This window comes from Chroicocephalus ridibundus, chromosome 7 (genome assembly GCF_963924245.1).
Source record: "Chroicocephalus ridibundus chromosome 7, bChrRid1.1, whole genome shotgun sequence".
In the NCBI taxonomy this organism is placed as follows: Eukaryota; Metazoa; Chordata; class Aves; order Charadriiformes; family Laridae; genus Chroicocephalus; species Chroicocephalus ridibundus.
In genome coordinates this window covers 42683712-42708928 of record NC_086290.1, presented here as the reverse complement: position 1 = coordinate 42708928, position 25217 = coordinate 42683712, and the positions used below count along the sequence as shown (strand labels likewise).

The 25217-nt window shown below is 45.1% G+C and overlaps 2 long non-coding RNA genes across 4 annotated transcripts in view; both read left to right on the top strand.

The window, feature by feature from the left end:
• Positions 1 to 7134: 7134 nt before the first annotated feature.
• LOC134518921 (uncharacterized) lies at positions 7135 to 11500 on the top strand. The gene is made up of 3 exons (XR_010072092.1): positions 7135 to 7403; positions 8360 to 10554; positions 11389 to 11500. It is a non-coding gene; the product is annotated as an uncharacterized LOC134518921 (long non-coding RNA).
• A 7215-nt stretch (positions 11501 to 18715) lies between these two features.
• The window catches only part of LOC134518920 (uncharacterized), a 30634-nt gene continuing 24132 nt past the window's right edge, over positions 18716 to 25217 (top strand). For all 3 annotated transcript variants that reach the window (XR_010072091.1, XR_010072089.1, XR_010072090.1), the window contains exon 1: positions 18716 to 18852. This is a non-coding gene — a long non-coding RNA (uncharacterized LOC134518920). The remainder of the gene's footprint in view (positions 18853 to 25217) is intronic.

Below are 25217 nucleotides of genomic sequence, written 5' to 3'. Positions count from 1 at the left end.
TAGGGCAGGTTTCTGGAGTGGTCTTTTTCGGTTAAGTGATTGGAGAGAGATTCTGGCTGGCAGCATTGGATCCCTAGATGAGGGTGATGTGATAATCTCCCTGGGAAAATCCTGGTTCACAGAAGTGAAGCTGACATCCATGCACCCAGAGTTTTACCCGCAGTGACTGTGACATTTTCATTCCATCCAATTGTTTTGGGGGGCTCTGTTTTTAAAAGCGCGGCCACAAGGAAGACATCTGGCACTGTGCCTCCTGGGTGACGTGGTGGACTGTGATTCTTTAAAGGCTGCTACGTGCGCGGGAAAGAATTTGATCTTGTAAAAACGGGACAGCCGTGTGCAGTTATGGTCAACTTACGTGTTCTGTTTCCCAGTGAATATACGCTTTTCAGCTGAGATACATCCCTCTTGGTTTCACTTGCCAGCAGTTTTCAGCTAACATCATGGTAGCATGAAAGTAGGAACTGTATTAACCAGTTCTTTTTTTTTTCTCTGATCTCCCAATTTTATTCTCTTCTGTTCCTCTCTGTCTACTGTTTTATATAAAACACCTTGAGTAGAAGCATGCTGAGGGTTTGTTTTTCTCGCCGTTAGTCAAAGGCAGTGTAAGACTGTAAGCATGCAGGCAGAGAGAACAGGGCTCTGAATGGTGGTGCTGGGGATGATGGGACTAGGGTTCTTAAAGTTTTTAGACCAACCAGGTTGCCATCGTCTGTCTAACTTTCCCCCAGATTGCCGTTGGGCAATAGGGAGAAGCAGGACCCTGTGTGACACTTGACGCATGCTGTGGGAGCAGTCTGTTGTCATGGTTTGAGAAACCTGGAACAACTTATTGTTGTTTGGACAACTACACTATCACCCAATGACCCTTCGCCACCTGTGAAGGGCAATCGTGGAAAACCAAGGAAACACAAGTGTTGAAATATAAATAGTTTTAATAGCATAAGACTAAACAATTAACAATAATACTAAAGAACCGATATTGATCCTGATACCAACATAAAATATACAGGATTATACTCATCCCATTCCCTCAGCAGGAAGCCGTGTACTCCCAGCAGGGGACAGCAAATGTGGGACACTGCGAGCGCTGGGGCTTCGGGAGGAAGGGAAGAGCTCAGGGCTCCGGCACCAGGGCAAGGAGTTCTCTGGACCTCTGCCATCAAGGGAGAGAGAGAACTCCTTGGAAAACTTTCTAATTTATATTGGATGTGATGTTCATGGTATGAAATAACCCTGCTGGCCAGTGCAGATCAAATTCCTGGGTCTCGCTCCTCCTCATCCCTGCACCTGGCAAGGCTCGAAAACACCGAGACCTTGAATCCCACATAGTGTCCCATGGTTTCCTGGTGAGCTGGTGACATGGTCCTGTCTGGGTACCAGCAGTGGGATATCAATGGAAGCTCTGCAGATCGCAGCTTGGGCAGGGCTAGATTAAAGTACTCCATTGCAAAGGCTGTGTGTGAAGTCCGTCAGCCAGACTTGAAAATGGCAAAGCAAAATTAGTGTGAACCAATAGTAGGAGAAAGCGGAAATCGTTCTACATTTAAGAACATAAGAATGGCTCTGCTGGGTCAGATCACAGATCTGCGTGACTTGGCATCTTGTTCCTAGCGTGGTCTGGGGATAGGGATCTGGAGAGAGCATAAAAATGAAGTGTGTGTGGAGCAACGCTTCTCCCAGATATTCTCCAAATCTCCAGCAATTGTGGCTGGGAGGCTTCCTGAGCCAGAGGTGGGTTCTTTGTGTTTATTAATTCTCACTTTGATTTCAGAAAATATTTATGCTCTCCTTTAGCATAGGGAATTGCAGTGGGTCCTGGGTTGTGGAAGCAGTGGTGTTATCAGCCTTCCTGGATGCAGCAGGGCCTCCTGGGCAGGACTGTTAACATCTCTTCTGCATACAGGTTGGCTTGGTTGTGCTCCCTGTGAGGTTGTCACTTGCCAGGGGACAGCTTGGGATCATGGGGTGCAGGAGGTGCCAGGCTGCCTTTGGTTCCTGCCCGTGGTGCCAGGGCAGGTCTGAAGTGAGGTGGGATGGAGAGGAGCTGCTTTAGCCTCATTCAGGAATATCAGGCAAGGAATATTGGCACAGGCAGCGCTCTCAGCTTTTAAACTGGTAATTAAGCAAACCCAGACTGCGGTCTGTATCTGCCACTGTAATTGAAAAGACTGCTCTCTGCAGAGGTTGAATTAGCTCTTGAGTTAGGAAATCCAGTTTACTGCTGCCACAAGCAGCCATGTGTGCTGTGTCTTCATGAAGTTACCTTGGATGCCCTGGCTTTCTGTATGTGTAAGATGGAACATGACTAGGCTTTGGCTTTCACCAGGGCAGCAACATCCTCAGCACTTCTACAGGCACTTTGCAGTTCAGACCATATCTAATTTCCATTAGGCATCACAGAGCGATGAAGTCAAACACATGTAAGGATAATGCCAAGCAATAATAACCCTTGCCATATCCCTGGACTGCACTAGAAGTCACTCTTGTTCTGTACTGAGGCTGTTGCAGTAATTAACTGGTAGTTAGTAAAGAAATATGTCACCATTATTGGTGCCACTAAGCCTAGCACATTTGTCTGCTGATGGAGACATTCCTTGTCTGGTTTCCTCATGAATCACAGGGAGAGTGAAAACTTACTTGCCAGGCCTCCTACTCAAATTTTTCCTGGGAATATCAATCTAATTAATGGCACTGTTCTCCAGAAGCCTCCTAGGTAGCAAAGCCAAGAGAACAGAAGGGACTTCAGGAGCTGGTCCAATGTCTTACACCTTCCAACCTTGTTTGCACCATGAAGTTTCCACTGTGGCTTTGGAAGACCAGAGAGAGAGTCCAAGCACCGAACTGACTGGTGCAGAAGATGCAGTTCACTGGTTTCAGTGCATCGCAGTGAGGTCAGCGGGATCCAGGTAGAAAGGCACACTTTTCCTCTCTACCCAAACTGCGATATGATGGAAAGAGCTTCAGGTATGATTCCCAGAAACACACTGCTCTTTTTCCGGTAATCACTGGATTTATTAATCTGGATTAATCCAGTAATTATTAAACTGGATTAATCTAGTAATCAGCTCTATTTATTACCCTGTTTATCTACCTCTAAAAGAGATACTGTAATATTTACTTCCCAGCATAAATTTGCAGTTGTTTCAGTGCTTACGATTCTCTGATGTAAGAGTGGACGTGGATGCAGATCTGAACAGATAGGAAGGTTTTAGGGTGAGTTTGGGTCCAGCACTCAAGAGGGTGACATGCATTTTGCCAGGGTGGCTCTAGGAAGAGTAAGTACTTTGCAAAATGGGTGACACAATCTTTTAGGATTTTTCTGTGTCTCGGTGAGCTGCCATACTAATAAAATACTGTTACTTTAAAGACTGATGCCCTCCTTTCCTTTTTGTGCACTGAACTAAATGCTAGAGCCTCAACCACAAGCCTTGCTTTAATTAGGTCTGCTTCGAACAGCAGACATAAGCGCATGCTATGAAGAATTATGGGCTGCTGCTGCCAAGGATGCCATCAAATGACTGAGTGAAAGGGAACATTTACAAACAAATAAAACCTGTTATTAAGGGGATTATTAATGAAAGGCCTTCGAACAAAATAACCCCTCTTCCTCCTCAAAATGATTGAGGTTGTTGTTGTTTTGTTTTTACTTCTTAGTAAGCTTCATGGGAAGATAAATACCACACACTTCCTCCAAAAGAAGTGACTGAAGAAGCAGGCAGCATCATATGGGTCAGTTCTTTGGGACCTGGAGGTTTCGCAATGCTCGTATCATGTGTCTGTCCACCCCTGCCATTTTGCACAGATGTAGTGAGCTTCACAGTCTGCTCTAATTAGCACCAGGCCTGATGAGCTGTGAAGTGGGAATTCAGGAGTGGGGTGGGATGGAGAAAAAGAATTCATACCGTTATTATTTGGTTTTGGTTAGCTAAGGAAAATGTTTGCAGGGCTGGAAAATGCGACTTGGCACTTAGGGTTTCATTTCAAATGAGGGTGAGTAGCTGGGAGATGGGGAAAACTGGTCTGTTTTCCTGGTTTTTAGATCATGTAGGCAAGAGTTTGTCTGTCATGTTGTCTTTTGTTGCCTCGCTGTACTGAGCACCAAGCTGACAAGGTGAGAACAGTGGTTGCTTGCTTTGTTTTGCTGCAGGGAGGTCGCTGCTTTCTGGTAGAGCAGCAGCGAGTGTCATTCCCCAGCAACTCCAGTTCCTTCTCCAAAGTAACTGGTGCTATTTCCTAGTCGATGGAACATCAGCAGGTTGGGAAGACTGGTCCATTTGCCCAAGAGAACTCTTCATATGCTGGGCTGGATAGATCAGTGCCTGAGGAGCAGATGTTCTCTCTTTTGTGCCATCTTTGCTATGGAAAGATCTGGGAGGACAGCTCTCTTAAATCACTGAAGGTCTTGCTTCCCGTGAGAACCAGGTCTTGGCTCAAAGATGGCTAAAGAGATGAGAAATGCCAACAAAAGAGAGGAGGAAAGAGAAGCCCTGAGAAAGGAGTTGATTCCTCTGTAAGCCCTTTCATCAGGCAAGTGATAAAGTGGAGGAGAGCCCACATCTCCTGAGGGTCTATCTACCTTTGCATTTGCTCAGCCGGTTGCTCATAGCCTGAGTTACAAGGTGACTCTGTCACTTGTCCCTGTCCCAGTGCCACATCCCTGGTGTGTATCATCTCTCTTGAAACCAAGCAGGGCTGATGGACACAGTTCAAAGACACTTTTGCCTATGGTAGCACCCAGTTTACCTCCAATAGCACACATGTGGTTGCTGAGGAAAAGGTCTTGCTGTGCCATTCTGACTGTCCAAGAGTGAGGTGATGCTTCCCCACGCTGGTGTGCTATGGGCAGGGTGAGGGAAGCGTATTTCTGAGCTGGAGACCGACTGGGGCTTTCCAGGAAAGACAGGGCTTTGTTAGGAAACTCAGAGCAGTTTGGCTGATGCTTGGGATTTGAAAGAGGTACCCAAAAGAGAAAGGTAGGAGTTGAGCGGAGAAGAGGGAGGGCAAGGCCAAAGTACCTGGGATGGAGGCGGCAGCCTGTGCTCAATCAAGGGACCTCGCTCACTTGTCCAGTATTGCTTATGGTCTGACTGGTCATGAGCTCAAACAGCTGGGAGAAAATGGATGATGCAGAAGAAGCATCTCTGGTGTTGGAAGCAGTAAAAGGCTTGGCTTCTTCCACAGCAAATATTTCCGGGAATCAGGATGGAAAAAAATTCAGCTGGATTAGGAGTGTGCAGCTGGGAGACAGGGATCCTGCCAGTTCCTCCCTCCTTGCTGTCACTGCAAAGGAAAGCAAGGGAACGCATTTAAAAGGATTTCACATGATGCAATTGCATCTTTCTTGAGGTTGGGGAGGCAGAGGCCTTGCTGATGTCTGTCTTGCTCGCATGCAGATTGCCCCTGAGGGCCACATGCTGCTTGCTCTCTGCCTGTGCAACCCAGCTGTGGTTTGCTCCGGATGAAAACCTCTGGCCTAAGGAAACCAAGGAGCTGAGCTGCTGCTCTGATGAATGAAGCACTTATCTCATGTGTGTCACTGGATAGCTTAGTGGGAACCTGTGGAAGGGAATAAATGGGATTTGCTCTCTGTTAGCGCCCACCGCTCTCATCCTGCCATCTCTGTAACCTGGTAGTGCCCCCATGAGTCCTAATTCAATGCGTAGTCCTCTCAGCACTTCTGAGTATGAATGTCCTGTCATTTTAGCTGTGCAGCTCCTACAAATGCCTGGAAAACCCACCTCCCGAGTGTGGCTGAGCTGGAATTCATAGGAGCACCGTGCTCACCGGTAAGCAGCTTGCAATATTTAGACCACAGTCTCAGGTGGCTGAACACAAAACTGAGATCCTCAAGTCCCCCTCTTTAGGAGCTGCCTCATGTCAGAAACATGAATTAATTGCAGTGTTTTGCCTGTTGTAACATGATAACTCTTGCATCTGGTGTGGCATGTGCCCAACTTGGCTGCTGCTAGGAAAGGAGGACAGTTTTTAAGGTTTTGGATGTAGCTGCAGCAGAAGACATCCCAGACCTCCACAACCTGGCTCCATCTCTCACTGGATCCAATGAGGGAAGCCCAGAGCACGGGATTTACCTTGTTGCTGAGGTTCCTCACAAATCCACGTAACAGAAGGCAGCATCCTCCCATGGTGGTTAGCTTATTAAGTGATGGAGATGAACATTTGGCCTTTGCCGCTCAAACCCTTCCCTTGCTGGGAGCCTGCCCAGACAGACGGCAGAGCAGGTCTAGCTCTTCCAGCCCAACGTTTGCTGCGTGCAAGAAGCAGGGAGAGCTCAGCCCTGCGCCCTGAACGCCCGCCTGGTCTGAAGGGAGGGCTCAGTCCCAGCTCCTGCTCCAGCAAAGGGACTTTATACTAAATCTATAGGTTTGAATGAGAAGCACAGAGAGCTGCCTGCCCCCTTCATAGCCTGTTGCCTGGCACTTACTGTGTGCTCCTACCATGTGTGCTTAAACTCCCTCCAGTGAAAAACTGGATCTTGAGGAAGATATCAGACCAAGCAGTATATAAGCATCTTCACCCAGTAAGGCTTTTGGCTGGCAGAGGGAGCAGGGGGTGGGTGTCTCAGTGGTCTGACATGGTAGAAGATATGGACAGAGATCTGTGAGGCCCTAACTTGTTATTTGGGAATTGTTTCCTGGTTGCTTGCTCTTGAGATGATTCGGTTGGCTTAACTAGAGGGGTCGCTACCTTCTCTACACAGCAGGAGGGGAGGGTCATCAGCGCAGCCTGCATCCTCTGAGTGATGAGAAGGAGCAATACTTTTAACAGACATCTTTGCCTTCTCTCTTAATAGTGTAAGATGATCAGGGCAACTGTGCTTTACAGCTTCTGGTCTAAACCCACACCACATTTATTTTGAAAGCTTTCCTGTGTCAAATGCTTGTGGTCCTGCCTGTAAAACTGTGCTTCCTGAGATCGTTGCTCATAATGGTCCTCTGCAATTTCTTTCCTTGGTGGTTGATACTCTCCATTTTTGCTTTTGGGGTTGCTTTTGCTCTCTTCCTTCCCTGTTGTGCATGCCCTCTTGGGTAGCCTTACGTTTGCTTGAACCTGTCCCAGCTGTTTGTAGGACTGATGTCTGAGCAACATGTGTTTTCATGTATGACGTTGACATGCAGTCAACTGAGGGCCATACGCCTGCAGCTCTGTGTGACCTTTGAGCCATGAGGCTCTTTGTCAGTCTCTATTCCGTACTTCATAGCAGCCTGGAAAAGAAAGCAAGCCTTTATGTAAGGCCATAGAGAAAACATTGAGCCCAGATATTTTTTATTTCTTTTTTTTTTCCTCAGATTCAACCTGTCCACTGCTTTTTCCAGTCTGCACACAAAGAAAGGTCCTCCGTGTCAGTGGATGCATACGGTGACGCTCTCAAACAGATTTAAGTTAGTACACAGGAGGTCTGTGGGATCCTCTTACATCTGGGACTGGTTTTGCCACCTTGGGTAATGCTACAGGCGGTGAATAGCTGAGCATCATCCAGGGACTTACTCTGCCTAAGTAAGGGTGGCAGAAGGAAGGAGGCATAGTATGAAGTAACCGCAGCATTAAAAGTTGAGGGATAAACATATCCATAGGGATATACAGCTTCATATTGTAGTCAGATATGCAAAAAGGGCAAAGTCCTCACAAGGAATGTAGGCTTTAAGTAATTTTTTCCCCTAGATATGTTTTTCTCAGAACTTTTCTTTGAAAACCTTTAGATTTAACAAATTGAAACAAACCCCAAGTGAATAGAAATTTAATTGCATCTAATTGATAATCTGGCTGCTTTGGAGAAAAGTCATTCTTAATGTAAAAATATCTATTTTGGTCAGAATAAACATTTTCCACTGGAATAAGGACAGATGGAACATTTTGACCCATTCCTGCAGCAATGTCTCACTCCTGACTGCATGTAGTTAGTTTGGAAGAATAAGCTTCTTTAAAGGTTCAGACTATTAAAAACATCTGCTTTCCCATGTACCCTGAAACATCGCAGTATTTGAAAATGGAGAACATGTATCACGCTTGTCCTAGCCACCATAAAACATCGGCTCCGCAGTTTAAATTGTGGTATTTTAATTATGGTGTGGAGGTAGTATTCAGTCTTATGTCATGCACTTTTGGTTATGGTGCTGTGGTCTTTTTCCTTGGTTGGAACTGGGCCAGCTGACCATATTTGCAGTGTGGGGGCAAACATCAAATGCATCCGAATAAGCAAAGTAATCACTTCCAGACTAAACACATTTCAAATTTGTTTAAAATATTGAACAGGCTTCATCACTGGGAGATGTCTCTTCTGTGACATCAAGTTACTATGATGTGTCACTGCTGATGCCGATCTTTTTCTCGTGTTTAGGTCTAAAGGCACTGGGTCCCCTGAACTCCAGTGAAGTCTTCCTTTGACTGCAGCAACCCTTGGCTGGGGACCAACCTGTCTTACGTCCGAGCATCTCCAAGTATGAATAGCTATGTCTCCATTGGCCCTGGTGGAGCAAAAAGTTAACAGTTATCCTCCTCTTTCAGATGGGAAAACTGGATCGTGAACAGACAATAATCCTCATCTGTTTAGCTTGGAATGGCTTGGGAGAAGCTGGTGACAGTGCCAGAGGAAAGCAGAGATTTAGCATTAATTGAGTTTGCTACAAGACCCTTGTTTAGCAAAGCTGTTTGCTGGTGGGCAGGGAGAAAGGGAAGCTGGAAAAGCACAAGTAGAGCCCATGTGCGTGTGTGACTTCTATATACAGTTTCATGGCTGTTATTTTTTTAGGCTTTTTGTTTCAGTTCTGATGTTTAGTTCTGACCTTATCCTGACAGCACACTCTTCACGTGTTCTTGCTTTCTTTCCCTTTATTTAGTTCACCAAAGCACTGAGGTAGGGGTCTCTACGTGTGTGTTGTGTTTTGGGGACAGAGCAATGAGCAGTGGCACGTATTCTACATCCATTCAGGTGCTGATCTGATCGTGTCTCATACTAGTAAGTCTGAACTAAATTCAGTGGGGATGCCCAGTGCTTGCAGGGTCTTTTTTAAGTGGTCCAACAGCAAGAGGGTAGCAGTGCCACCACGGAGGCTGGCCAGGAGATGTGATGCTTGGCTAAAGCTCTGCTCGTGGTACAGAAGGGGGGTACAACAGTACGGTCCTCCTGCCTAAATATATGCTCTTTTGCTAATTTGGCTGTCTTCTTGCTGGCTACATTTCTGTGGTTGTGGAAAGAGTTTATAATGCATCTGTGGTCCTTAAAGATTCTCTGGCTCCCTGTTTCTCTGGAGTGAAGGGTGCTATTAAATATAGCCTCCCACCAGATTCCAGTGACTAGTCACAAACAGACCAGTCCCAAACCAGCTATGACTCAGACACCGATGAGCCTCTGAATAATGCTTGCAGGAAAAGCTAAGGCGCTTCTTCCCTGGCCTTGCACTGGCAATGGGGAATGCTGAATAAGAGCAGACCAAATTAACAAGGCTGGTTCCTGAGCCAAAAGAAGAGGGCGCCTGCAGTTACTAGGTATCGTCCAATGTTAGTGCTGAGCTTTCACGTGGCCACAGCTGAAGCGTGGTGGAGGAACTGGATGTGGATGCTGTAAAAGCCTGGAGCAGACTTCCTTTTCCCTGGGCAGAGTCACCTGGCTGGCAGGGCGATAGGAGAATTCCTCACAGTGAAGCTTTCCTTTGAGTTTAAGAAGACATTTAGGCAGGGCAGAGGGAAGGCCTTGTGCCCAATGACGCTGTTTATATTTAAGGTTAGGCATAAGTTTGAACATCCTGCTAGAGTAATGCTGTGGATGAGAGTTAAAGGATGAGTTCCTCATTGAGCGCATTCCCACCTTAGAGATACACTTTTCGTCTTAGACTTCTGAAGTTCTTTACAACTGAACCCTGCCTTCCTCTTTTAAAATAATTTATCCTGAATAGCAATGCCGGTCGGTCATTTCAACCTGCTGCTGTAAGGTTTGTGCTTGCTGCAGTTATTTTTGTACACTCGAGTGTCACTTTTTTTTCTCGGATGGTACCTAAATAGCAAAGGACACATTGAAATGGATAGCATACGGATTTTTTTCCAAATCATTTGAATACAAGAATGAGAGTTTGTGGCAAGTTGCTGTGTTTATGAACAAACAGGCTCAAAGGAATTAGCTTCCCAAAGCAACTGCAGCTGTTAAAGTCCTAAATATTTCTGGCTTTTCTGAACGCATTCTTATCAGTGTGCTTTGTTAGAAAAATAGGGGTTTTTTTTATCTACTGAGAAATGTCTATTCTATTTTTCAGGATCTGAAGTTTGAAACCTAAACCAAAAAAGGTTCCTCTGTTTATATTCCAAGAACAGACAAAATTTCCTTTAAGATGCTTTCCTAACGTTTTTGTTTTGTTAAGAACAGGGCATTCAGAGATGAGGCTGGATGCATATTTTTGTCAATGTTTATGAAGTCATGAAAGCATCTGGATACAGTATGGAAACCCTCAACCAAAAACTTTTTGAAGTATCTTTTTTAAGATAATCAGCCGGGCTTACTCCACTAAACTATGTATTTATTGGATTTGGATGGAAGATAAGGTAAGAATCAAACTGATATTGTTGAATTTAAGTGTACTGTTAAGATTGCATCACTTCAGGGATGCTAAGTTGTGAATGTTAATTGTAGGCACTTTTCAGTACCTGATTGCTACTTCTGCCATTGATTCACAACCATCGTGTGTATCAAACAAATCAACTAGATAGCGATGTCTGTCCAGTGTGCACTTAAAACAACATCGTGGCATGTCAGGGAGCAAAGAAACAGAGTAAACGGTACGCGTGACCCCGAGTTTGCAATGCATCTCTCACGTTTGACTTCATTGGCATTAGTTCCTTAACTGCCAAGTGGGAGTATGTTTGTAAAATGAAATAAAAAGTTTTTGTTTGTCTTGGTTTATTTTTTCAGAAAAATTAAAAAAATTTCCAGTGCTCTGAAATGCCCTCATCTTTTTAACCCCCTCCTTTATCTTATAGTCTTCATCTCTGGAAAAATTAGAGCGCCTTGGGAGTTAATTTAAAGGAAAAACTCCTCCCCCCTCCCCTTTCGCAGACATCAGAATCTTTGGGAAGACACTGGGAAGCACGTCTGTACAGGCCTGATTCATTTGCCACTCACTTCTCAGTGTTTTAAATCGCTTCTAAATTGCAAAAGGAAAAGTCAAATAATAGTAATAAAACCTGAGGCACCATTTACTATGCATTGCCCAAGGATGAAGAGCTTCACCCTGGCTCTGTTGCTGTGTATCTCTATTGCTGCAAAACACCAGTGTGGTGTATCAATTACTCATCCCCTTTCCCTGGTCTGTTTCCTATAAAATTATCAATAATGTTTTTAGCTGTTCTTCTTAGTCTGATATCTTATAATACTTGCAGATCTGGTGATACACACTCTGATAAGGTTAGCTGCATTAGATGGTTCCAAAGGTTCATCTTGCTCAACATCAAGACTACAGCAGTGGATGCTTGAGAAAGATGAAGCTCAAGGTTGGTATATGTGGTATTTCCCCCTTACGTTCTCCTGCCCTTCAGCAATTACCAACCCAGGAACTACTTGAATATGTCTATCTCCAGGTTCTTCCATGCTTTTTTACTACTATGTCTCTGCCCTAAAATTTTTCAGATATTACAGATACCCTTAGGAGAGTGTACATTTCCAGGCTGAGCAAAAGAGTTCAATTAAGCTTCTGATTAATGTGACTTTCATTCAGTTTTCCCACATAAAAGGGTCACAGCAGCTTAGTCTGTAGTGGGAATCACACCTCTGCAAGTATTTCCAAAGAAACCCTTGAAGTAACTATTTGAAATGATAAAATGAAAAAACCATTTATTTCTTTCTGTTTGCAAGGCCAGAAGAAGATGGAAAAGAAAGGAGGAACATGAACAGAAACATACAGGAGTGTGACCATAGTCATATCATAGATAGTGACTTTGTTCTTCATGTTAGGAAGTCTTCTGCTGTCGGCCTGCTTCAGGATAGCTGGTGACACCTCACGTTCCCTGCATTCACTGGATTCAGCACAATGAGCAAGACCCTCAATAAGCAGTAGAGAAAGACTGATAGCAACAAAATGGTGCCAGTTTACACCAACTCATCTTTGGTTCTAGGGCTAGTCTCCGCTTTTGTTTCTCTTGAGCCAGTGCTGAAATTGCCAGTCAGTGAAGGAACTAATTAGTAGGACAAAATGCTTTCATGGAGCAATTATTTCCCCACTTTGCTGATAGAGTTGGAGAAGGCCGTGTTTTCTGTGAGTTATACAAGTAGCACACAGGTTTGAAGTGTTTCAGTTTCTTGCGATCCACATATAAAATGGTGTAACGATCTTCCGTTGTGCTCTGCAAGGAGAAGAGGTGGTCAAAGAGTAGAAATGCATTCCTTATTACAAGATGGGAAGTAACCTGGGATGCATTCTAATGATCTGTGCCTGAAACTGAAGCCAGCCAACGACTGGAGGAGAGTTCCCAGTCTCTTGAAATCCCCGTCTTAACCTAGGCTTAGGGGGAAGTCACCTCCTTATCTGTGATTTATGTGAGTAGGCTGCTATCTGGTTGAGAGGACTCACCACCTTGGAATTAAAGCTGGGAAATGCTTTTGGAAAAACAGAAGATGTGCTGGATGAGGATAATGTTGTCCCTCTGGCCTGGCAGGATTGAATTGCTCTTTTTCCATTAGGAGGAGAAATTGATTACATTATTTAGAAAGAGGTATTCCTTGGAAAAATCATGATTTACTTACATGCCATGTTCATGATGTCCTGTTGCTATGATCTCAAAAGAAACAAACAGTTTCCTTGTCAGAAATCTGCAACTCTCTTCAGCTCCGTGCCCCAGAAGCTGTGTCTATCCGCCTCTTTATACAGGCTGCCTCCCACCTCTTCCTTTAGGCTTTCTCCTCTGCTTAGGTTCTTGAATGACATGTTGCCCTGCCTTTCTTTAGGTCTGTGATCGACTGTGGGTCTGAGTCAGTCATTACCAGCTTCCAAAGTAATTGTGCATTTAATATTCTGGAAAGATGGAGATTGAGTTCTGGAGTAAAACAAGAAGATATTTCTACTGACTTTTCTTTTGCGTTTGACTCCTTGGACTGTGTATAGCTTTTTCTTTTACTTTTCACCAAATGGTAGATTCTTCACCCCTTGTGGAGTTTAGAATAAGAGCGGGAGATAGGCTTGATGAAGGATAACTGGATTAAAACCAGTGTTTGGTTGCGGTAATGTGATGCTTCCTTCTGGCCGTAGTCTCTGAATTTATAACTGAAGGACACGCAGGGCCTAGTGTCAAGGCTGTAGTGGGAAGTATCTAAGCGTGGAGGACAAGAAGAACGTCACACTGAATTGCAGGAGACCCTATCTTATAGTGGGCTGGGGTGATCTGGTCCAGGTGGGAGCTCACGTGCTATCCACAGTGTCTCAGAGCACCCTTATTGCATGACCGATGTTACATTACATTTTTGCATGAGCAGACTACGCTCATTCATTTCAGCTCTGTTCTCAGGGCTGACAATAGTGAGAAATTTTCTGCCAACCACTCTTCCCTGGGGATTTCTTGGTTGTTTTTGTGTAATCCCTTATGTGCTGGACCGGATGATCTCCAGCAACGTGGGGCTTCCCCTTCCTAGGGTGGCCGCTGTTTGCTCTGGGATTTCCCAGCATATTCAGGCAGCGATGAGTCTACTTCTTGCGTGAGAAGCTCAGGTCTATTCTGTATGCACAAATTGACTGTATGGCGTATGCACAACCCTCCGAGAGCTGGATTTCACTGAGCTGCCACTCACCCTTGTGCAGGTCTCAGATACTTGCTGAAATCTTTGACTAATGGAGAAAACCTTAAATGCCTTTCAGACTCAGTCTTGTGGCCAGGAAAAAAGCACAAAGGTAAAGAAATATGACCGTATCTGACAGACTCTAAATTGTGACTGATTTATATTCTGTGGTGCAACCTGGCCCTGGCTGAGCTGCAATAGAAGGAAATTTGCCTTGCAATCAGCGTTGTTCTGTGTATCTATTTCTGTCAAACCAAGTGGGAAGACCTTTGGATCCCATTCAACAGGTTGAGAGAGAGATGACTCGGTCACCAAACTTAGACTCCCAGCAGAGTTGGTCACCCTGCCCCAGTACATACGGTATTTGACACAAAGATTGATTTCTGCTGGCTCACTTACTGGGAATTTTTTTTTGTTGTTGCATGTTGCAAAATCATATCCTGTTAATCCTCTGACGGCTTCTATTCTGTGCACTGTGGTGTGAGCTAGACCTTCATTACTCTCAACATGTGATGAGGAATGAGCAGTTTCTAACCTAATCGCGTGGTCTCAGTCTCTTTCTTATCATCGTTCCCGAGTTCTGTGGGACATTTTTCCAAATGTCTCATCTTTTATGTATGGCCTGCAATGGGGGACAAGATTTTCATAAACTCTTAGCAGCTGTGAGACATAAGATGTGATTTTTCCAAAGCACTTACCCTATGAACTCCACTTCTCTTGAAATAAGTGGTGAATAATCTTCATTTCCGTGGGTCAGGGTTAGAGCAACAATAGGAGTTTTGTAAAATCCCACCGATGAAGCCAAGATTTCAGCATTCACCATCCTGAATTCTCTTTAAAGACTAGAAAGAAAATCCCAACAAGAGATCCTAAATAAACATAAAATTTTCCCCATTCATTTCGGCACACGATGTGGGAGAAGAGAGCTCTTGAGAACTTGCCTGAATGCTCCTGCCTCTCTCCTGTAAAACAGGTATAAAAGAAATAATCTGAACAAAAGATTATGAACTTTTCAGGTATGTGAATGTGACACTTTGGGTTAAATGAAACTTAGTCTTGAAGTATCAGGACTTCTTGTGAGTGGCCTCTGCCGTAAAGTAGAGATAGTGACATTAGTCTTCAGGGAAACAGGTTTCTGCTAAAATTAATCACCAGTAACAATCCTGGCCCTGAAATCTGTGTTGTTGCGCTGTAGAGCTAACACTTGAACAAAATGAACTGGGTAGGTTATGTTTCTCTTATTTCTTTTAATCAAGAGATTGGGATTTTCAAGTTCTGTTCTGTATAATGACAGTACGTAAGACTGAGGCTTGCTGTAATAAGCCCTGAACAGGCAGATGAAGGCAGCGGTTCCTGCCCAAAAAGTTCGTAACGTAGATAGATCGTGCAGATGGTGGTGAAGGAGAGGGGCAGAAGGTGATGTGATTGTTTGAAAAGTAAGACAGTAAGTGGTTGCTGGGTTAGAATTCCTACCAGAATTCACCCCAGGCTGACTCGCCTGCCTATGGGTGCCTTCTCCATTGGCTTGAGGAATGACAGGCAGTAGGGTATGGTGCTATATTGCCTCTTCGCTGCTGGCGAGCTCAGAGGGCCATTAGGCATGTTTGACTGGGTCCAGTTCTCGGAGAAAGACTGAACTTCAATTTCACTGCTCCTAGGGCCTGTTCCTTGAGTCCTAATTAGAAACTGTTGTGTCCTCTCAGAAAGAGGTAATGCAGCTTTTTCCTCAATAATAATTCAGTATCCTCAATATCACCTGGCTTGGCAAAACTGAAGTTTGAGTAAAAACCCTGTTAAAGCTAACTTTTATTTAAGTTCTCCCCCTCCCAGATGTACCACTGTAAAGCAGGCAGAATAGCGCGGCCGCTCCCTGTCTGTGTGCAGTGTGTGTTCCTGGCTTTGCATGTCCGTCTGGTAAAAATAGCCATATTTTAAATCTATTGGAAATACTAAGGGCTTAATTATCATCTGCTTTGGAGCTTTTTTTCAGCAGAGACTAAGGAGATATGAAGAATTTGGCTGCTGTTCTCTGCTCCTGCACCACCCAGCCGTAATGAGAGCTAAAGCAGCTCGGTGGCTACTGTATTTTTAGTGGCCCCTCTGGCAGGACGAGATTAGAGGGGATGCAGGTACTTCAATACCTTGGGCCAGGTGTCTTTGTGTCTGTCCCCAGCAGACCCCTTGGCTGTGTGTTAGCAGTTGTAGGAGCTAGCTTTACATGAAAGAGGGAAAGTAAAATCTATTTATAGGCAGTCTGAGCGGCACATTACTCAAGGCGATGCTGTTGACTCATGCCCATCTGATATCATTTAAAGGGTTAGCTATTGCCAGCGAACAAAAATAAGTGCTGTTACTCCCTTTCAGTCAATAGAATTAACTGTGCTTAAGCTGACCTTTGCTTTTACGGCAGAAGCAGCGTTGTGTCTCAAGGGTCCCGTTATAAATATATACGTTGCTGAAAAGGTGCTAATCTGGATTTCCTTGGGATTATTATGGTGATGGAAACGGAAACATAAGGGCAGCAAAACCAGCAGAGAGCCTTCGGCTGTGTTGTCTGTGATTTAGGTTCATCTCTATTAAAAGGACCTGCAGAAATTGAGGGGGAAGGAGGCAAAAGGCAGCCCTGTTAACACCAAAGGTTCCTCATTTTCCACGGTAGAGTCTTGGAAAGGCCCTTCCCTCCTCCTCCTCCTCATCCCAGCCTGTCTCAGGAGCGTTCTCTTTGTGAAATAGAAATGGTTGTGTTTCCTGTCTGTCTTGAGCCATTGGCTCTCGGTGTCAGTTTTCAAGCCCTGAATCACCCTCTGGAAGGCTGATGGGAACTGGTCGCCTATCAGCAGCTGAGATGCAATTCTTGGCTTCGCTCTTCTTGGGAATCACAGTGTGCGGACCTGGACAGCATCGTCCTCATAGCGTAAGAGACCAAGCACCTCTCGTGGGCTGAGTGCATGAAATCCTGAGGCAAATGCTTATTGCAAACTTCAGGGCACAAGGGAGGTGAGGGGGAAAAATGTAAGCTCATAAAGCTTTGCCTGCTGGCTCAGGAGCAGGGAAAGAAATACAAAAAGAATGAATGTAGTTCCTTTTCTTTTTTAGGTCATGGCTGAAATTAACCATGAGATATTTAACACTGAAGTGGAGGAGAAAGCTGAAAAATTAGGATAGCAATTGCTTAAAAACCCCTGAGCCAAAAGTCTCTATCCAAAGACAAGGGTGCAGGATTTTCTTGGTGTAAGGTCGCATTTATCAACAAGATCCACATCTTTCCTTCCCACAGCTGAACTAAAGAAACTGAGGCCAGGACTCCAGGCCTCCTGCTTGAAATGTAATGTAAAGGGAAGATGCAACAGGCACGTGGGGAAAACTGGCTGTGAAACAGGCCTCCTATATATACCTCGCACTGTGGCTGCTCTGTGAAACTGGAGCAGCAGCCATAGCTGGGAGAATGAGAAGACAGAGCTGAACTCCTCCTTACAGCTACTTTAATTCCCTTCGCTGCCCAAGTCTGAGCATGATGGCCATCATCTCCCATGGAAGAGATGCTAATAGCTACTCTGCAGAGAGGGCGCACCCTTTGGCTTGCAGTAGTGGCAATGGTACCTCGATTGCACTGTTACAATCAAGGCTAGCAAACACTAAATGGTGTTTTGCCTCTTGAACAGTTTTTATACATCGTGATAATAATAGTCACCTCAGAAATATTCCTGGAAGGTTTTGTTTTTCTTCCAAATGAGGATGGGGGCAGAGGGAATGGCATTCATAAGAGTCAATACCCTAGTTGATCCCAACACTTTGTGGAGTCTGGGAAGACTTCTTTAAAGTGCTGCTCTGTCTCATTAGATGCATGAATCAAAATTTAGTCTGGGGCTCCTCATGTTAGCACTGCATATGCTGGGCTGTGCTCTTTCTATCTAACTAGGAAATGTTTCCTGGACCTGTGAAAAAAACGCTTCCCTGATATACATAAATTCCATTCTAATAAAAACGCATTTTCTTATCCTGACAAAACAAGATTTTTTGTGAGGTGAGAAAACTGCATCCAAAAAACACACAATGAGAAAGCGTATCACAAAAATATGGGCGAAGTAGTCATCAACAATTAGAATAGTCTCTTGGAGAGGGGCCTGAAATAGCAAAAAAAAAAGCTGCTGTATTTGTGATATGTTGATTAATGATGTGCTAATAGCTGAGACACGTTTGTAATAACTAATTGGTTTTTAAAAAAACCCTAAGCAGAGCCAGGATCCTCTTTGGGCTGAAGGGGCATTTACAGTTTGCCAGCAAGGCAGACATTAGGATCGTACCCAGCAGCTCCGGGAAATCAGAGCCATGGTTCATCAAAGCCCAGAAATCACATGCCTAAGCCTACCCTTCCTCCAAAAATCTTGTGATATATATAGACAAGACAAAGCAAAAGAAATATTGCTGCCATTGGAGGGGGAAGATTAAGTGAGTTGGCCAAGTCAGGCAGGAGGCCGGTGTCAGAGCCAGGAGCTGAAATCACCTCTCCTGAGGATGGTCTTTAATGTCATTGCCAAAGGCAGGCTCCCCTCTCATCGAGAGCTGACCTCCCTGCGGCTCCTTGTGCGAGATCTCCATGCTCCGCAGGACCTGCCTCTTGCATCCAGCTTCTTACTTTTATCTTTTTTTGCTTGTGTGCCCTCGGTTGGCTTTCCGAGTGGACCATGCTAGAATAAGCATCACCAGTGAAAGGCTGTGAGAGGGCTTTTCCTATTCTAAAAAAAAAAATATATATATAGAAACCTCCCCCCCCAACAAACCAAACCCCACCCCAGTGTAGGGCAGATACTGCCAGGATCTGCTCTGCAAAGCCTGGGGGAAGCAGAGAAAAGCTCAGCCCTGACTGCAGGCGGAGAGGGATGGAGTTAACTGTAAACAGAATTTCACCTCTTTGCCCTTCTGCTCCTCCCTTTTAGGAAATCCTGGCTTTTGGAGAAAGCAGCTGGTTTTACAGAAAACAGAGGTGGCCCTGGGAGTTTGAGGGGCTGCTGGAACAGACTGCCTGCCTGCTGGAAGCCCCGCACCAGAGGCAGAGGCTGCTCCTTGGAGTGAAGGAGGTGAGTGAGCAGCCTGAGCCAACGCTGCAGTGTTTGATGGTGAGGAGCAAGTCAGCAGCAAACAACATGAAGTGTGCTGAGCAGCGGCAGAGACCATGGGGTGGCCATGCCTGAGCAAGCTCCCTTCCTGCCAGCTCAGCTGTGTTCAGTAGGAGGGGTGGGCTCCAGCCCCTGGCAGTAAACAGGTGCACTCTGACCAAGCAAGTTTTGGTATGTTGGTAACAAACCCCATTCACGGACCGATTGGCGAGAGCAAGAAGCAGAAAAAGCAGTGTGAGAGGAACTAACTTAAAAGGGAGGGTTTTCAGAGGAGCTTGCACAGTCCACCCTGCCCTACCACGTTCACCTTTCAGACCGATGCTTTTCAGCAGTCCGTGGGGATGCAGTCCCTGCCTGGTTGCATTTGCCCAATCCCTGACCTTTTAGGTCATTGCAAAGAGTCAGCAGGCTTGGGAAAAAGCCCCAAACGACAGAGAAAATGAGACTTTGGGATCTTTCAACTGTTATTGCTGCTTGACTCATGGCTGTGGGTATTTTCCTCTCTATGCAGCTGTTGGGAGAACTGGGGGTGGCTACTGGGAGATGATTGAATACATGTGACATCCCTGAGGTAAAAGAGGCCTTAAAAATGTTATGGCAATCCTAACAACCAGCAAACTCTGACAGGGACTGCTGTCCTGCCGGACTGTTTCTGGGGGAGCAGGCGTTGGCTCTGTTGTGAAATCCCTTGAATTATTTGTGCAGTGATAGCGGCCACAGCCCCCAGTGTTATGTGAGCAAGGTCAAAGGGATGGTCTGTTGCCCTCAAGAAACTTACCGCTTACGAAAGAAATGAGAGGTAGAAACAAAGGGGCTGCTTCAAATTTGAAACCCTGAAAAGGAACAGGAGGATTGGTCAAGTGTGGATGCTGAAGAAGGCTTTGAGGTGCCTTCTTGAATGGAGCTGGCCCTCCAAGAAGGGTTTTAGTGAGGTGAAAAGGAGCTCGTCTGCTCTAAAAGGTAGGACTGAGGATGGCTGCATCCTTGTCAGCCGGGCCCTGTATCAGTTGTACAGTGGGAGGGAGGCACGGAGCCTCTGAGGGCTGTCAGGCTGCAGCAAAGGAAGCCGCCCGGCTGTGCTGCTCGCAGCTGCTTCTACTTCCCAACTCTGCTTCTACGAGGGGTCAGAGTCAGGGCAAGAACCGAAGTGCCAGGGAAAACTTTCAGTGGTGATAGCTGTAGTTTCTCCTCCATCTGCAAAGCTGAAAATGGAAGGAGACCAAACGAAAGTCTGACTCCCCACAATGATAATAATAATCCCCAATTCCCTCGTAGTCAGTCTCATCTCACCCCACCCTTTGTTTTCTTCTCCAGCAGGAAAATGTTTCCCCAGTGTTGCTGGCACCCTTAGCAGGACGGATCCGGTGCGGGAGTTGTGCTGGGGGTCAGGCAGAGAGATAGCGTGAAGGGTTGGGATGGAACGCTGGGTTTCTTTCAGGACAGTGAGTTCAGATCATTGCCCTGCCAGAGGATTTTCCACGTGATGTTAAGCCTGTCTTTTAAACCCTTCTCCGTCTCAATTCTCCAGCAATTAAATAGGATAGTACTTTTCTTTTTAGCTGTTTGGGTTGTTAGCTCTGTAAAGCAGAGGCTGTTCCTTCTTATGCTTGTGTACATCTCCTGGGGGGCCTGGTCCTGGCTGTACCTGCTCCTGTGGACATTTTTTTTTTTTTTTTAATGAGAGAATGAGCACATGTCCTCCTCTCTCTGCTCAGGGTCAGCCAGTTCTTCCCCTTCAGGTTTCCTATCACAGCAGTTGCACCGGGGTCAAGACGACAAGATTTTGACTCTAAATTGTCCAAGTGTGAAAGCACAGCACGCGTTGTGCCAGTCGAAGTGTGAAGCAACCCTGGACTTCACGCAGATCCATTGCCTGAGCCGGAGAGGAACACAGCAGCTTCTAGCCAATGTATGTCTGAATAGCGTTGCTGCATAGCACAAATTAGCCGAAAAAACCTTTGTGTAAAAAAAAAAAAAACCACCAAAAAACCATTGAGTCAATCTCTGCTCAGAGAGGGAGGTCCCTGAAGGTTGTGTCTCAGCCCACAGCGTGCCTTGGGACAGGCTGTGCATACGCCGAGCAGCTGGGTCCCTCTGGACCGCTGGGCTCCCACTAGCAGAGTCAGCCATAGGGCTCCAGGTTTTGCAAATTTTGCTTCCTTTTTTTTTGTTTCTTTTAACAAGCAAGGCTCAAGACCATCTGTTATTCTCTGAGGTCATTAATGACTTCCAGGAAATAGAAAATACTTCGGCGGTGTATGATGTGTAGGGCAAATAAATAATATACATATGTATGCAAGAGAACAGACCAGGGTGTAGTATTTTATGAAATATTACAGTGGAGTGGCTTCCAGCAGTTTTGCCTTAGGAAGCTGCACAGCTGTTTCAAGCTGTTGAGCACTTTAGGGAGATGATGTGTATTTGCATGACAAAGACAAAACCAATGGAGTTATCTGCATTACCTCTTCCTTGGTGTGCCACACAGGGGTGCCGCCCAGCTCCTTGCTCAGCCAAGGGACAGGGCTGCCTCTGCTTGCAGCCAAGGATCTCCCAGGTGTTATCTTGTTGTTCAAACCCATCTCTTATCTGGAAAACTTGGTGTTTTGGGCTGTAGCCCGAAAAGCCAAATGAAAGCCTGCTGAAGCCAGTGGGAATCTTTCCATGAAATGCTCGAGGGCTTGCCTTGGATTTAATTTGCTCTCTGCAAATCTGACCCAAAGCCAGTGGAATGACTCTGTTTTGGGATACTCACCCTGTCCCTTAGGGTAGTGTTTTGGAGGTTAGGAAGAGCTCACCTCCAGACGGGAAGCAGGGCCCTACCAGGAGCACGTGGGGTCCCGTGGACCTAATCACCCTTTGAAGCCTTAAAGATGTGCTTCTATGGGGCAAGGCCACTTAGTGTGGCTGCCAGGCGCTCGTGTCCAAGCCACCCGCTGCCCACCGGGCAGCTGGGAGTGCTCGGGGGCGGGCTGAGACATGCTCTGCTCGCTTGGTTTTGCAACTGGCCATCAACATCTGTCTCAAGGCAGCTGTTGACTTCTCTGGGACAGGCAGGACCAGGCTGGACTCCTGAAGCAGTTATTAGGAGTCTGACTCAAGTGGGAGGCAAAAAGGCTCGTGATAAAAAATGTCTGGGTGTTTCATTTGCAGCCAAGAAAGGGAGCTTAGTTTTCCTAGGCTGCCATAGGTTTCCTATGCTCTGACAGTACAGTTTTTTGTTTTGACACTATCAAAACATTTCACTTTTATGTCCCACTTTGCCTTCTTGAGGGAGATCCTTTTATTAGAATATGAATTCAGTATGCTGTATACCATGTTATTTTTATAGTATGTTAATAGAATAGTGTGTTCTATTTTTTTACTGTTATTGCAACAAACTATTTTGAAAAGGAGATGTTTTATGCTGATTTTTTTCTGATAACATTACTAAACCCAAATTATACTGATATTTCTGGGGTTACTGAAGCAATTCACTGACAAATTTCCACAATGCAATTTTTATTTAATTTCCTTATTCCATCTGGGGCTTATACAAAAATATTAGGGCTTTCCAGAGAACAAAAATTACACCTGCCAGCCCTCCTGTGTGTAATTCTCTTTGCAGAGATAAGGATGCCTTCATTTCACTAGTGCGAGAGTCCCTTTATCAACCTATTTCATGATCCATATGGTCTGGCAATAAGAACCTGCAGTAATTTAATGTTACCGCTTTCGTATCGGTTATTAAATGTACCTAAATTGCAACAACACCCAGGGGCTTTAACTGACCCTGAGGTTAGATACCATACAGACAGAGTCAAAGAGTCCCTGCCTACTGTAATTGCATAAAGTAGCCAAGAGAGATATTGCTAATCCTCCTATTTTACGTCCGGGGAATTTGGGAATGGAGAGAATTATTTTCCAAAGGTTGTGCGGGCAATGAGGGGGAGACGAAACCATGAATGCTGGTCCCAGGTCTCCCACACAGCAGTAGGAGCCCCACCAGCTGCTACCTGTGTTTCCCATTCTGTCTTGTCGATGGTTTCTCCAGATCCCAACCTTCTGTAGTGAGAGACTTTGTGAAGCTCTTTCAGGAGCAACCACTCTGTGCTGTTGTTTAAAACTTTGCTGCGTCCTCGACGAAACAGAAGTTTTCCTCCTCCTCTTGCAACTTGTGATGCCTTCAGCTGTAGCATCACAAGGAATCGATCCATATGATCCTGTGTAAAATTGTTTTCTTAACAGCTTCATTCCATCTGAAATTCTTATTTTCTGAGGGTTATCCCAAGAGCGATGGTTAATACGTGCATCCTTTCAAACTTGCTCAGAATTAGTGGCTTACCAGGATTGTTCAAACTTAAAAGCCAAACTTGGGAGGAATAAAAGTGCTTAAACAGATTATTGTGTTTTGATGGTCCTACTCAGGTAGATAAGTGCATCTTTGCACCATATGGACAGCCTCTACTCCAGTTCATCCAAAGGATTTCACTGCCAGCAAACTTTTTTTTTTTTTTAACTCCATCTGGGTGAAACTGGATGAAATGGGGAGGATTGGCCAGTGAGGTTGCAACACGAGGGTCGGGGTTGCAATATTTGTGGTATGCCAGAGTAGAAATTTTGGTTCAGTGGAGTCTAGCTTGAAGTGAGTAACTCCTGCTCCCTCAGCAGACGTGCCTACAGTCCTGTGGAAGGAATTAGTTGACAAACAGCCCTGCTAGTGCTTGAGGACAGATTTACACACAGGGTGATTGGAGACAGACTACCCTGCAGCATGATTTGTCGGGTTTACAGCTTTCAAAGTGTTCTAGTTGCCTTTTAAACAGCTATTCCTTTATTCAAGGGAGCCTGCCTCAGGCTTTCCCAGTTTAAATTCCAGATTTTCATGGAAATCCAGGAGCCTGGGGACATTTCAGCCTGACATTTACGCTTTGTGATGTCTTGCCTTTGTTCAGAAATGTTAGATGCTACAGTGTAAAGCAAATGCTAGAGTAAAAGATCTCAGGAAAGTGTTTGCCTTTAATTTGGTTTACACGATGAGAAATGCAGCCCAGCCTCCAGCCTTTCATCATGTTAAAGTTACCCAGGCTTAGAATAAACAGTCTGTTAAGATATCATGGTAGCATGCGGCTTGCCAGGGGTCTGCTTCGTTCAAGTCTCACCTACCAAATGTTTGGGTCAGGCCAGCTCCATTCTTTACGTATTTTTTTTTAATTTTTTTTTTAGCATTCTGTGTGAGCTTTCTAGGAAAAAAAAAAAAAAAAAAAACACAACAATTCCTGTTGCAAGGTTCTGCAACCAAATATAGTTCTAACTCCTACACTAACAACACTTTTGATGTGCTGTTCAAAGCAAATCCATCGAAGCGGGATACTGTTAATGAAACTTGGGAGAAACAAGAGGTCAAGTGACGTGAGTAAATAGACCTCTCGGTCCCTTTGGAGCTCCTATTCAAAGCCAAGAGGAATTTATCTTGACAAAAACGCTAGCTTTAACTTTGGAGATTGCTCTTTGAACCGGAAGGAATTACCTCATGCTAGTGGCTTGCATAAAGACACTTACCCACATCTTTCCAGTGCTCCCAAATGTATCCAGGGACAGCTCCTAATTTTTTTTTATATACTTTTCCATCAAAAGAAATAAACCCCAAACCCCAGTATATTTAAACCTTTAGTCTCCTGTAGACTCATGACAGCATTTTTAGCATGTCAGTAGCAGAAATTTGTAATGCAAAATGAATTGTCATTGTTTATCATGTAATAAAAACTTAGATTGGACAGTCCTTGCGGTAATGCAAGCTCCCTTATTTGGACTGTAGGAAAATTCAGTGAATTTAAGAGAATTTCAGCTGATAAAAATTGATTCTTCCTGAAACCTGTCTAGCTTCACCTGGCAGCCTTTTGAGAGAGTACGCAGGTATCTTATGTGGCACCTGTGGCTTCATGCAGAGCTGAATGTCAGTCAATACATCAGTCCTAGACCGTATTTATTGTGTCTTAGGTTCATACATCACTTCTGAATGGAGCCCGAGGTATTTAATCTGAGGAAGAGGTGTTGGTGATGTGCAAGGGTTTACACGGCATGGCAGCTGGCCACGGCTATCTTTCTCTAAGGAACCTCTGTTTCTAAAAACTGCTGCATTTTTGTTGCTCCCCCCGCAGAGAGAAATCCATGATAACGCTCTCTTTTGCACATGGCCCAGTGCTTTTAGTTGATGTTCCATCCTCCCCTTCACGTAACTGAGATAATGCCAGCATGCAAGATGCCTTGCGTCTTGCAGAAAACTTGTGCCCCAGACCTTTTATGTGGGAGTCACAAGTGTGAGGTTCTTATCTGGAGGAGGTGCTGCC